This window comes from Anneissia japonica, unplaced genomic scaffold (assembly GCF_011630105.1).
Source record: "Anneissia japonica isolate Jap-2015-1 unplaced genomic scaffold, ASM1163010v1 scaffold2834_len698180_cov181, whole genome shotgun sequence".
In the NCBI taxonomy this organism is placed as follows: Eukaryota; Metazoa; Echinodermata; class Crinoidea; order Comatulida; family Comatulidae; genus Anneissia; species Anneissia japonica.
In genome coordinates, this window is record NW_022704877.1 from 229,034 (window position 1) to 241,746 (window position 12,713).

Here is a 12,713-nt window from a genome sequence, read left to right on the forward strand (position 1 = left end):
GAAAAATCAAAGTAAAATTGTTCATTTAAAATACAATAATCATATAAGTTCACTTCGAACAATTCACAGATTTAAAAGTTTTACTGATGCACTGTTAATTTTACTACAGTTAAGAATCCGTACATTATTTAAAACTTAAAACTATTCCCTCATAGGCCTATATTACTACTAGTTTAACGCCAGCGTTAATATAGCGAACGCCGTTTGTGTGAACACTTTGGAATTTTAATCCGTGAATTAGCTTACGCCTGGCGTAAGCTACGCCAGTCTTACGCCGTGTGTGTGAACATAGCCTATCAGTAGTTGTTGCGTCAGAGTTGGGAATTTTTAAAGTTGAAATCTCATTTACGCCATTTTTTGGGCCTTTAAGATTTTCCCAAAACTGTTTATTACTAGTCCCTCCATTCTTTGTAATTTCTATACTTTTATCAATTCGAAATTTCATTATTTTTCTTTTAATCTCATTTTTTACTTCTATACGTTTTTGCTGGTATATATTCCATAAGTCATCACGCATGACATCTTTATTATTATTGTCATTATTATTATTAATCTTATCATCTGTTTTTACATATTGTCTGTGTGTTCTACTAGCCATTCTTCTTTCTTTGATCAGTTTATCAAGATCATGATCCCACCAAGGTCTTTTCTGACCTTTCTGTTTTTTAAAACCAATTTTGTTAGTTGCAGCATTAATAACAATTGATTTCCATGAGTCCCGTAAGTCATTGGCCTCATGGATGGTAGTGGGGTCCCATTTATTGAATTTTAGTGAGATTTCATCTTTAGATTCTGACCAATTCTGATGTTTCTTAATGTTTCATAAGACGTGTTTTGTATTTTTCTTATCGTTTTTGGGAATAATAACTGGTCTGATAGAGAGATTCAGAAGAACATTATGGTCACTACCTAGGTGGTAGTTATGGTCTTCGTCTACAATCATTTCTTTTACACACTCATTTATAAATGTTGTTGAGCCAATCATGTAGTCGATTGTCGACGATTGCTCATTCTTACCCATGTGATTTTACCCATACATAATTTTGTACAATTAATTATATTAAGATCTATGTTTTGACAAAACTCGTCGGTTCCCATTATTATTTCGTATAGGGTCTCCATATGGTATACGATCACCTACACGACCGTTAAAGTTGCCCATAATTAAAATATTGGGGTTATTTACATCGCTCTCTATTTCTAGAACCTCTGAGAGAAGCTGTGTGTATAGATCATCCGTAAGTTCTACGCTAGTACCTTCAACGGGGAAATAAACTATTGCAACAAATACTGGATGATTTTTATCAAGCATTACTTTCACCCAAACCCTTTCATATTCATCTTTTTGAGACTGAAACAGATTTTCGTCTACAACAGATATACTCTTATCTATTAATAAACCAATTCCACCACCTCCTTTATGTTTTCTATTTTTACCAATCCATTTCATTCCGTCTATATTAATTGTCTGTTCATTTTGCAAATGAGTTTCAGCAAGTCCAAATATTGTTATTTTGTTTTGTTTAATTATTCTTTCCAATTCGTATCTTTTATTTTTTACACCCCTAACATTTTGAAAGGCTATCTTTATTTCATTAATTGTGCTTTTATTCTTATTTTTAGATTTAATTTTTCCACCACGTCTATGCCTTCGCTTAATTTTGACATTAATATTGTTACTATTATTGATTTTAATATTATTATTATTATTATTATTATTATTATTATTATTATTATTATTGTTATTATTATTATTATTATTATTGTTAGTCCTTATTACATTAATTGGTATATTGTTACTAAAATGAGAATCATTTTTTATTCCGTTAATGCCGTTAATACATTGATGTATCATCAGATCTTGGACAAATTGTTGATATAGCTATCGAGGTGTTAGGTGCTTTGCATTTTATTTCATCAATAATATCGATGTATACAAGCTCCGCTAGCTCACAGTCTACCGAATGACAGCAATCATTGGTGCTCTCTTGTAAAATTACAGATGAAAAGTTATCAACATCCAGTTCTCGTATACGTGCTTGTATGTCGAGCGCATTTTTGCCACGAAGGCATTAGACTGATGTTTGTTCCAATCCTTTTTCATGAATGTCTCTCAGGATGGAATCTCCTATAATAAGGTTACGGTTATTTTCGGCCAATTTTATATCATCGTTGTTTGCTAATTTGATACTTGTTGGTAGATCATTGATTTTGATGGACGACTTTAACTTTTAGTTTTCTTATTCTAGCAATTTTATTTTATTTTCCTGTTGACTTACTTTCATTGATAGACTATTTATAGTTTTGTGTAGGTTTGTTATTAAGTAAGGAATTCGTTTACACTTGATGCAAAACCAAACATGTAAACCCTTACTAGCCCCAACACACTTCCTATGATAGTGGGTACCACATAGTTTGCATTCAATTGGGTTATTGTTGTTATTTACCTTCCAACCATCCAGACACTCAACGTGATTTAGATTGAGACGGCTGAGATAGTATATCGGATATTATTGAGTCATCATCGGTGATAGACCTTCTAGTCTGTGTGTTGTTATTACTGTGTCTATCACATCATTAACTGTTGCCATGGCGACCGTAAACAATAGCGATTTTGAGTGTTCACCGCTACCTGCTCTGCCTGTATCGAGGTATTGTGTTTAGTCGTTCAGGTGTGACGATGACGATAATGACAGTTAGGCCTCCACTCAATCAAAATCATCTGTCAATTCGGATGGCTTCTATCTACCCAGTAGCCCCTCTACCCGCACAAGACAACAGGCCTGGTGCTGGTTATGCCAACTTCGTATAAGATAACAGGTAATAGTGATGCCTCGTTCCCAAAACAAGCTTACTAAAGGCTCTTACTGGTATCTTAATAATGTTAGCAATAATGTTAACATTAATCTGGATTTGAATTTTCGTTCTTATCTGAAATTTTATAACATTTTCCCGACGAGTATGTGGATGTGTTGTCCTGGCAGGGTTCTAGTATCAGGGTTATGAAGGTGATTACAACTGTGCAATATTGTAAAATACGCTGATGACACGGTAATTAGTGGCTTCCTTTGTAAAAAGTGTTAAAATACTTATTGGGCTATAATTTTCTTTTCACCAATTCAGTTTGTTGTTATGTGTATATGTGTGTGTGATTCCATAAAGTGTTCATGTGAGATTAAAAAGCTCAAGTTACATTATTTTCACTAACCTCCCTCATCTGAAGATTGTCTTGCTTTTGATTGGGATGAAAAATGATCCCATAATGACCTTTGACTCCAAATACTTGAACACCTTTTTTTTTAAAGTATGAACATTTGGGGCCACTCTCCCACTCTCATATTGAGGTTTAGGTTATTCCAGACAATGGCTCCCTGATTTGAAAAGCTTCTTTTCTTATTAAGTACTTGGTTTGGGTACCTTAAGTGAACCATTCGACCGGGTCATATATGTTTTATTGCGCTCATATTTGTTTTTTTTAAATAAGATGGCATTTGAGAATTCATTATTTTAAGCATGGTTATACAGTAGCTTCATCTTGATACAGTTTAATGTGTAATAGTGTTTAATTTTCTTTGTATGTTCATCTTGACTAGATATTGTTTGGTGCTAATTAGTTTCTATATTTTTGTAATTGTTTCTTTATTTATTATATGATATTAACACTTGTTACCTTGCCAGTGATTGTAATTTCTGAGTTTTTTTCAGACAATAAAAGAATCTTGAATCTTGAATTTAGATTATTCCAGTTTAAGTTTGTGAGTTGCACTGAACTTAAATCATATCTTGAGACCTTTGTGATAATTTTAGCAGCCCTATTTTGTAATATTTGAATTATATTTTGTAGATTTGGATTGCATCATCAACTCTGCTATATGTAAGGACTTTTTCACTAGGGAATTTTCAAAGTTAGACATATGGGGCATAATAGTAATAATAATAATAATAATAATAATTATAAATTCTACTTATATAGCGCAACAATGCGAAGCTTCAATGCACTTTACAACCACACACTAAAAGAGCAAAGGAGTGGGAGAAGAAGAGGGCAATGAAAGAAAAAGATGAGTTTTGAGTAAATCTTTGAAGTTCTCTAGTGTGGAAGCTTACTTGATGTGTTCTAGCCTGGGTTCTAGGCCCCAATTTTGGGTTGCTCACTTTTTATTGCGCGCCATACCTAACATATTTGGCGTCCCGCATGCTCGATTTCTTTTTTTTTCGGATTAGGGCCTGATCATTCATGCGTACGATTTAACAAATCAATTTCGATGTGTGATATTGTATGCAAGACTGATTTTGTAAGTCACGTAATTGATTATACTTCTTGCATTATTAATTAATCTTTGTAATTTTCAAAATTGAAGATTTGCGGTGATTTGCACATAAGGTCTGATTCGATTTCGAATTATGAAAAGTGTAGGCTGTGGCACCGAGACCTCTGACGATTAGTGCCCAAAATTGTTTACAAAAACGTAATACAATAATAGTATATTGAATACTATTGTATATTTTTGGAATATATTTCAGCCGCTCCAAATATCTTTCCTATTCTTCCTTCTTCCTTTATTTTTTCACAATTTTACGTTTTATCTATATTTTAAATAATGTTATACACTCACATGTTATAGTCACTCGTTTAGGCCTAGGCTAGACCTCAACTATGCCTATTATATTATTTAAAATATACAATTTTAATTGATAAGATTATTTTTTACATGAACTATTAATTCATACTTAAACAATACATTAATTTTAAATGTATATATAATGACATAATGAATAAATAACAATAATTAAACGTGTACATAGTATCTATCACTACTACTAGGCCTAGTAGTACAATAACAAGATTAATATTTTTCTATCTATAATCAATTTTATATAGCCGGAGTTAGTTTCGACCTAGGCAAACCTTGCTAAAAAGGTACACTTTCTCCATCAAAAGGCTTCTTCTATGAATGGAATGATCTGTTCGAAGCACGAACTCCTGTAGACCAAACCCAGTACCTGTACGATTTTTAATCGTACGGGAAATCAACACTCACGATGCATTATCAAAATATGTTGTGAAGAAGTGTTGTACTGCACTGAGCTACACAATTGTGAAATGCAAGGCTCATCATCGGGATAAGTTTCCCAGTTGAATACACAATCCATATTTGCCACAGCCTAGCACAGCTATGTACAGCAAAATGGAAGGTTTAAAAACACTTTTACTAAATTATGAATAGTGAAAACCTACCTTATTGGTACTGTTGGCATTAAGCTTCATATTTCTCTGAATTTCATATTTGTACAGTATTTTAACATTGTTTTGTATAAAGATTCATATTTGTCTGGATCTCATATTTGTACATTTTTTTTAAACATTATTTTATTTTGGTCACTGGTTTTGTAAACCTCACAAGAGACGGGTTTTCTATATGTTTTGCATGGTCTTTTCAAATATCAACCAATTGTTCGGTGAATGTATGCTGTGGGGCACAGTGCATGATCTGTGGCCATGTCTATTGAACAAGCTTTCCGATTTGTCAGTTATCAAGTTCGACTCTCTGGAATGGTTCATTCTCAAAGATTACGACAGACCATTCGATTATGAATATGATAACAGTAGTAAAAATAATTGATGTGAAAATGGTAATCAATATACATTACATGTGCTCTACAAGTACACTACCATTATCATTGCTGTAATGAACTGAATTTATTCCAACAAAATGTTTTCAAATTACGTTTACAAGACATACAACAACATTTCATTGAAGACACTAGATCTTGTTCAAAGTTGTGGTGAATTATAAAAGTTTAAATACAGAATTCATAGAAAATTATTTATTTTCAAATAAAAAGTAAAAACAACTATAACCAAATTTCATTTAGGAATACTTCTTGATATTGAGCCTGAAAAAAGTAGATGGTATGGGATTGAAATAGAAAGATTATAAATTATGTTATTGTAATGAAGTATAAGATGAATATCACTTTCTGTTAATTTGTCCTTTTTATAGTAAGCTAAGAGAAAAGTTATTACCAGTCTATTTTTACAATTATCCAACAGAAATTTTACACTCAGGCTGTTGGCCTATGAATTTGAATACATACCCTAGACATTGAGTCTAGGGGAATAAAGAGATTTGTTTATGAGCCTTATGTGAATGCATTGAATATCGTGGTAAATGACAGTGATTTCAAATATTTCTTGCCTATTGAAAAAAAAAATCTGAACCATGAATAATTTGGAATTTTACAGGCCATTGTTGCTGAATGATATATGTACCAAGGTAAATAAAAATATTGATTAACAGACTACAGCACTAGATTTGGCATATTGATTCTTATGTAGAGCTGCATTCTGAATGGGTTAATCATTATTCATTATTGATTTTACATTTTTGTTTTGTTTTCGCTACAATTGTCAATGTTCATCGTGGAATGAAAGCCAAAATTACAAATTATACAATTTTCAAAGTTTACATCCAATATTCAGGGAGCAGCTCAGACGGCAAAACTGGTGGCAGCCACAGTTTTTTTCATTGAACCGTGGAGATGCTTAAATATTCTTGGTCTCTGGTTCAATTATATTGTTTTTCTTTCGTGCGTTCTGCTGAGGCTATTCCAGCTTTATTTGCTTATAAATAAAATATTGTCTGTTGTAGTCAAAAAAAAAAAAATAAATAAAATGCTGACCCTTAATTTCGTAAAATCTGGGTCGGTCGGGTGTGGCCAACACAATAATTTTTTTTTTATTTGGCCTAAAGGACGCTCATGTGTACAGCCTAATTTACCACTGGAAATAAGTCTGCAGACTTGGTAAATGTAGGCCATAAACTGAATTAAAATTTATGGAGGGCACACTTTCCTCTTCTTTGGCACATGATCCATTGTTGTTGTGTGTCGTTGTTTTTGTGTGAGAATGTGCAGTAAACAGTTCAGTGATCAGTTCTTCAAATAAGATGATTTTATTTGCATACGATTTGGGAAAATATACTTCCTTAAGTGTATTTAGTCGCTAATAATAATAAATAATAATTAAAAATTTTTATACCTCAAATTGTAGAAACAATGTTAAAATAAAATATGCTTTGACTAAAAGTTATGATGTTTCCTTAAAAAGTGATGTTCTAATATTTGTTTTGAAAGTAGATATTGAAAGTCAACAAACCTAAATTTCATGAATGCTAAGCCCCTAAACCCTAAAATAGGCTGAGAAATTTTGGGCTACTTTAAGCTGCTGTGAGATGCTTTAGAATGTTGTGAAAAAGTGCAAGAAAAAAAAAAAAAACATTTTCTCTTTTTTTGGGTCTGATGAGCAAGAAAAGAGGGTGGGATGCTTCCCCCCACCCCCACACCTTTTTCCTTTGCTGGTTGCCACCACTATGCATGAGCGTCGATTGGTGGGGCAGGGGGGCATGTCCCCCCTACTTTTCAAAGTAGGGGGAACATCATCAATTGTCCCCCCCCCCACTTTTCACCAATCTTCTATAATTAAAACCCCACTTTTAAAAGTGAATGGAAAGAATAACAATTATGCATGACTCATGAATTTTGTCTTTTCACTTTTCCAAGTGCGGTACGTATTTTCCGGACCAAGTGTAAAAACGCAATTTTTTATACATTTCGTAACCATCTCAGAAAACACTAGATCAATTTTATCGGTGCAGCAGTTATCAGAGGCTAAATTTATTGTGAAAACAATGTACTGAACATTGTTATAATTGGAAGCGTGTATACTTATTAGGCCAATATTTTTACAAACTCAAAAGTGATTTATTCCTTTTGTATATTATTATGACCCGTACGTATATACTAGTGTTTAATATTTTCTACGTACACAGGATTAATGTTTTTCCTAATTTCAAAAAATTATAGTTAGTCAATTGAATTTTATATAGCCATTATTAAACAATAATTGTACAGCCTTTGACACGGACCATGTTTGGGGCTGAGGTGATCTACTTTCCAAAATTGTGCAAGTCCCTCCCTGTCCCCCTCTATTTTGTATTCCTGGTAATGATAAATCAAGTAAATCACAAATTTATTGTGAAATCAAAATGCTAACTAATATTTTGTTGGGTTCCCTATCGCCCTAGTCCTGTTTGATCGTAAATTAGACGGCATTATTTCCACTCACAATAGTGTAGTCACAATATTACTTACACAAAAGTGAAATTCAAAAAGAGGAGAAAAGCAAAAAACTCCTGAGTGATTTTAAAAGTACTGTACATGCAAAAAGACTTAAAATTAATGACTGTTTTAAGCTTATTTGTTTTTCATGGTTCAAATTTTGAATACGTCACAAGCTAATCAGTAGATAATAAATCATTATTTTTATGAATGTTAGTTTGCACGAAATATATAAGCGGGCATAATTATGACTAAAAGGATAATTTTAAAAACTTTTTATGAGTATTTCAGTGGCAGATTCCAGGGGCTCAGCCGGCACACCATCCCTATTTTTTTTTATTCGATTTGAAAGTGGAAAAAAATGAAAATTATATTCAAATTCAGTCTGAGAGTGCCATTTCCGACCAACTAGAGGTGTCATAATCATAAATTTTCTTTCCTCAGCCCCAACCTTGGTGGGTCTGAGGTGGTCTACTCTCTCCATCTGTAAAAGTCCCTCTTTGGGCCCAGCTCTATTTCAAATCACTGGATCCGCCACTGGATACTTTGAAAATTTCGTATGGAAATAAATGTTAATTGCATTACTTAAAATCAATTGAAATGCTATAGGAGGCGCCAGAGCTTCCAGGGGCTTCGCCCCCTGGTACCCAACCAAGGCTTGAACGTACGGCCAAAGGCTTTATTTTTCATTTCGTCTCCCCCCCCCACTTTCAACCACAGATCGACGCCCTCCCCACTCTGTGTACATCTGCAAATGTGAGACTAAGTCTATAAAAGATTTCCTGGTGCAACTATAAATTATAATTCAGTGCGTGGTTATTATTAATTTCTTTCAAGGCTTTACATAAAATTTCAGTTTTTTTACAGCCTTCCTTAACTATTTTATTTAAAATTTTAAGTTCTTTTTAGTAAGGCCTGAATGCCACACCAATCCACAGAAAAAAATCAGTGATTGGACAACACTTTGGTAGAACACAAAAAAGAGCATAATTTCCTACTCTAAATTGTTTAAATTTTTTAAGATGATAGCCGTTGGTGGGCTTTGGATGCAATTTTACAAATGTTAGTGTTCCAAGACAGGTCGTTATCAATCCAAGGTTGAGCTTATTAGTGATATGAATTTCATTACCATCTAAACCCAGTGGTTCATGTGTTGTATTATTACGGAAGTCAAAGATCTTTTCTTTTGGTTATATCTTGATTCATAACTAAACAATTATTTCCACACCAATATATATCTGTGTCGTCCTCATCTCCAGTCATCTGGGTACCAATTCTCTTGACACCAATCATTAACATAATTAAACTTAATTTCTTTGGTTCTAGGCCAGATGGTCGAAATCCAGTTTGCCACATGCCAGTTTGCCGAGACCGCTTTGCCGAATCCCAGTTTGCTGAGTACTAGTTTGCCGACTCAATGAATCCCAGTTGGCCGAAACCCAGTTTGCCGAACCCAGTATATATAAATCATGATAGCTGTTTCACTGTGGGATACAGAATCAATCATACACAACATGCAACCTCCTCCACTCCCTTGGGAGTATTCCTAGTTACGTGTGTAATCAGCACTACTAATTTCATTCCGAATTATTCACCTCCTACCAGGTGCCCATTTATACTCCTGGGTGAAGGGAGGCAAATGCCAGTGGCGTATCTAGATGTCTTGAAATGGGGGCTGATGGGGGTGGGGCGCGAAGGTGAAGTGGGGCTCGATGATCAGTTGAGTGGCGCTAATTTGCAAAATATGGTGATTTTAGGTGATTTTTAACTACGGTACTTGCAAGTGAATTATGGGGAGACTGGGTAAGGGGGCACGAGTAATTTTGTTGGAGTTGCTGAAATAATGTACTTGTGACTGTGTTGAGTTGTGATAAGATGTCGCAGTTACCTGACTGGTGCCTATAATAACGGTTAAATAATCTTCGTGAATTTCTGAAACGTAAAACATAAAGTAGTTTACAAGTGTGTCGGGTAATACAGTTGGTATCAACTATTTATACTTAAACATTTATAAAACTACTTGCGCTATGGCAAAAACAATTAACAATTTTATACATGCAATATTGCGCTCAAAATTTAAATTCCTAAATTTATTTTACATATACCAGTACCTATTAATTAAAGAGAAGATAGAATTTTCACCCTGATGACAAGTGAAATGCAACTATCTCAATAGACTTTATCTTACTTTAAACTCAAAACCAAGGTATTCACGTTTTTATTACACCCTCCAAAAATCACGGCGGTTTCAATAGACAATAAGTTGGTCACTATTATACATTTTAGATATTCTCGTAGTTGGGGGTGCTAACGCAGAAGCATTTTGACAGCAACTTTCTAGTCTGTTGTCTTATGTCATATTTTTTTTACCTTTGTCATTTTTTTGGATAGATTCTTCGCAAACATGTCTAAAAATATTTAAAAAAATCACTAATTAAGAAAAAAAAATGGGTGCCACTTTTTTTTTAATTCAATTTTAGGACCTCCATTTTGAATTTCAAAATGGTCACTACAGAAATTTTAGTTTTTAACAAAAAAATTGCAAATAGATCATTGTTATTCAGTTATATATATCATACAATAGTCATCTGATATATAAAGGGATCAGTGATGCATTGGGAAGAAAATAAGAGCACAAGAAATAAGAGCACAAGAAATAACCCCTTTCCAAAAACCTTGCTTCCGCCACACACTTCCCACTGGAAAAAAAAAATTACTCTCAAGTATTCACAAAATCGCCACATATCACCATATTTTTCCATCTGAATCTCCCTGACTTAGTCATTGAGCATCACCACTTAACCTTCAACCCCCCCCCCCCCAAATCACTCATCCCGGGCTACGCCCCTCCCCAAACTTTTTGGAAATTAAAAAATGGAGATAAAAGAAGAAAAGTATATTAAAATTTAGGTCTAAGTCTGTGAGTGCCATTTCCGGCCATCTAGTTGCCATAGCAATACCATTTTGTTCCTCGGCCCCACAATGTTGGGGCAGGGGCAGATTTAGGAAGTGGAACGTTCTCCTGTTTGCCACCGTTGCCTTTTGAACAGTGAAAATACAAAATGCCATACAAATACTAAGTGTTACAACATTTCGTAACAGCATAATATACTGAACATAAATCTTACCATTATTAGAAACATATTTCTCTGTATAAAAATTATCTAGGCCTATATGAAATTGGTGCCCCCTCATTAAATAAAATCTGGATCCTCCATGTGTGGGATGGTGTCGTGAAAACTTTGTTAATACACAAACTCATTAATCCAAATCACTTCTACGAGATTTACACTCTCCGTAAAAACACTAGCAATCTGACAAAAGTGATACTGTGGCATTCTAATTCAACACCTCAGACCTTGTGTTCAATTTAGAAAAAAAAACTAAATTGTTTCCAAGTCATACCTGAAACCCTATGTTTAATTAAATGTATTCTGCAGCAGATACCAATGTGTGTTTCTTGAATTTTGTCATTTTGACCCACAAATTCTACTCACGAAGATGTGGTGCTCTACAAAATATTTTAAACATGCTACAGTTGAATAATTTGTTGAAATGTCTGTCAATAATGATCCAAACACTGATTTTATCTGTTTGTTTTGTTTGTTTAATGGTTTTCTCCAACACTTCAAATTAACATAACAATATTAAGGTGATAACAATATAATAATAGTACAAGGTTACAAAATCGGTGTAAGTACAAGTGAAAATATAGTTATAGGAAGTGTGGAAGGAGGTCAAAATAAGTAAAAAACTTTAAGACTTGACCCCCTGTAAAAAAAACAAACCAGAAGATGGTACATAAAACTTTAGAACACAGCATAAAGTGTGAAATCAAACTTAATAATGATAATGATAATAATAATAATAATAATAATAAGAATAATGAGATGATTATAATAAATAGATAAGTAATGATCAAAGAGAAACTTACTCACCATATATCTGCACCAAAGACTTTTTATAGGTAATCCTGAAACTTGAGAGAGATGGTTTGTTTTTTAAAGAGTGTGAAAGACTCCCCCAAAGCTTAGGACCGGTGTAAAGGATTGAATGGCGTCTGGTATGAAACTCACATTTTTTAACATAAAAATTGGTAACAGAAAAACGAGTGAAGTGTGAATGAGTATCAGAAGGTTTGTTAAATAATGAACTAATGTGTGCCGGAAGTACATTGTTGGTTAAACGGTACATAAATAAGGCAGATTGTAGTTTATTAATGTCAAAGACGTTTAATATTTTCCAGTTAAAAAATAATTGTTTGCAAGAACAATCTTGAACAGCATTCTTTGAGACATTTGGTGGTTTTGTGGTGCTACAGTAGTGCTAGAGTAGTGGCCTGTCTTTGGTTTGGTTCAGGTGTGTAAAGATGACCTCCTAAAGGACTCCAAAATTAGGAGTATATTGGAGTGAAAAGAAATCTACCACAGTAGTTTAATAGTTGCAGTGTTTGTTGAGATGTTCAATTACTAGACAGATCTTTCCTTCTTGATATCTGTAATGGACAGCATAGTTACCAACCTGAGAGATTTGAAATGCGTGACATCTAGATGTGTATAAGAGACAGGTTATATATATCATACAATAGTCAT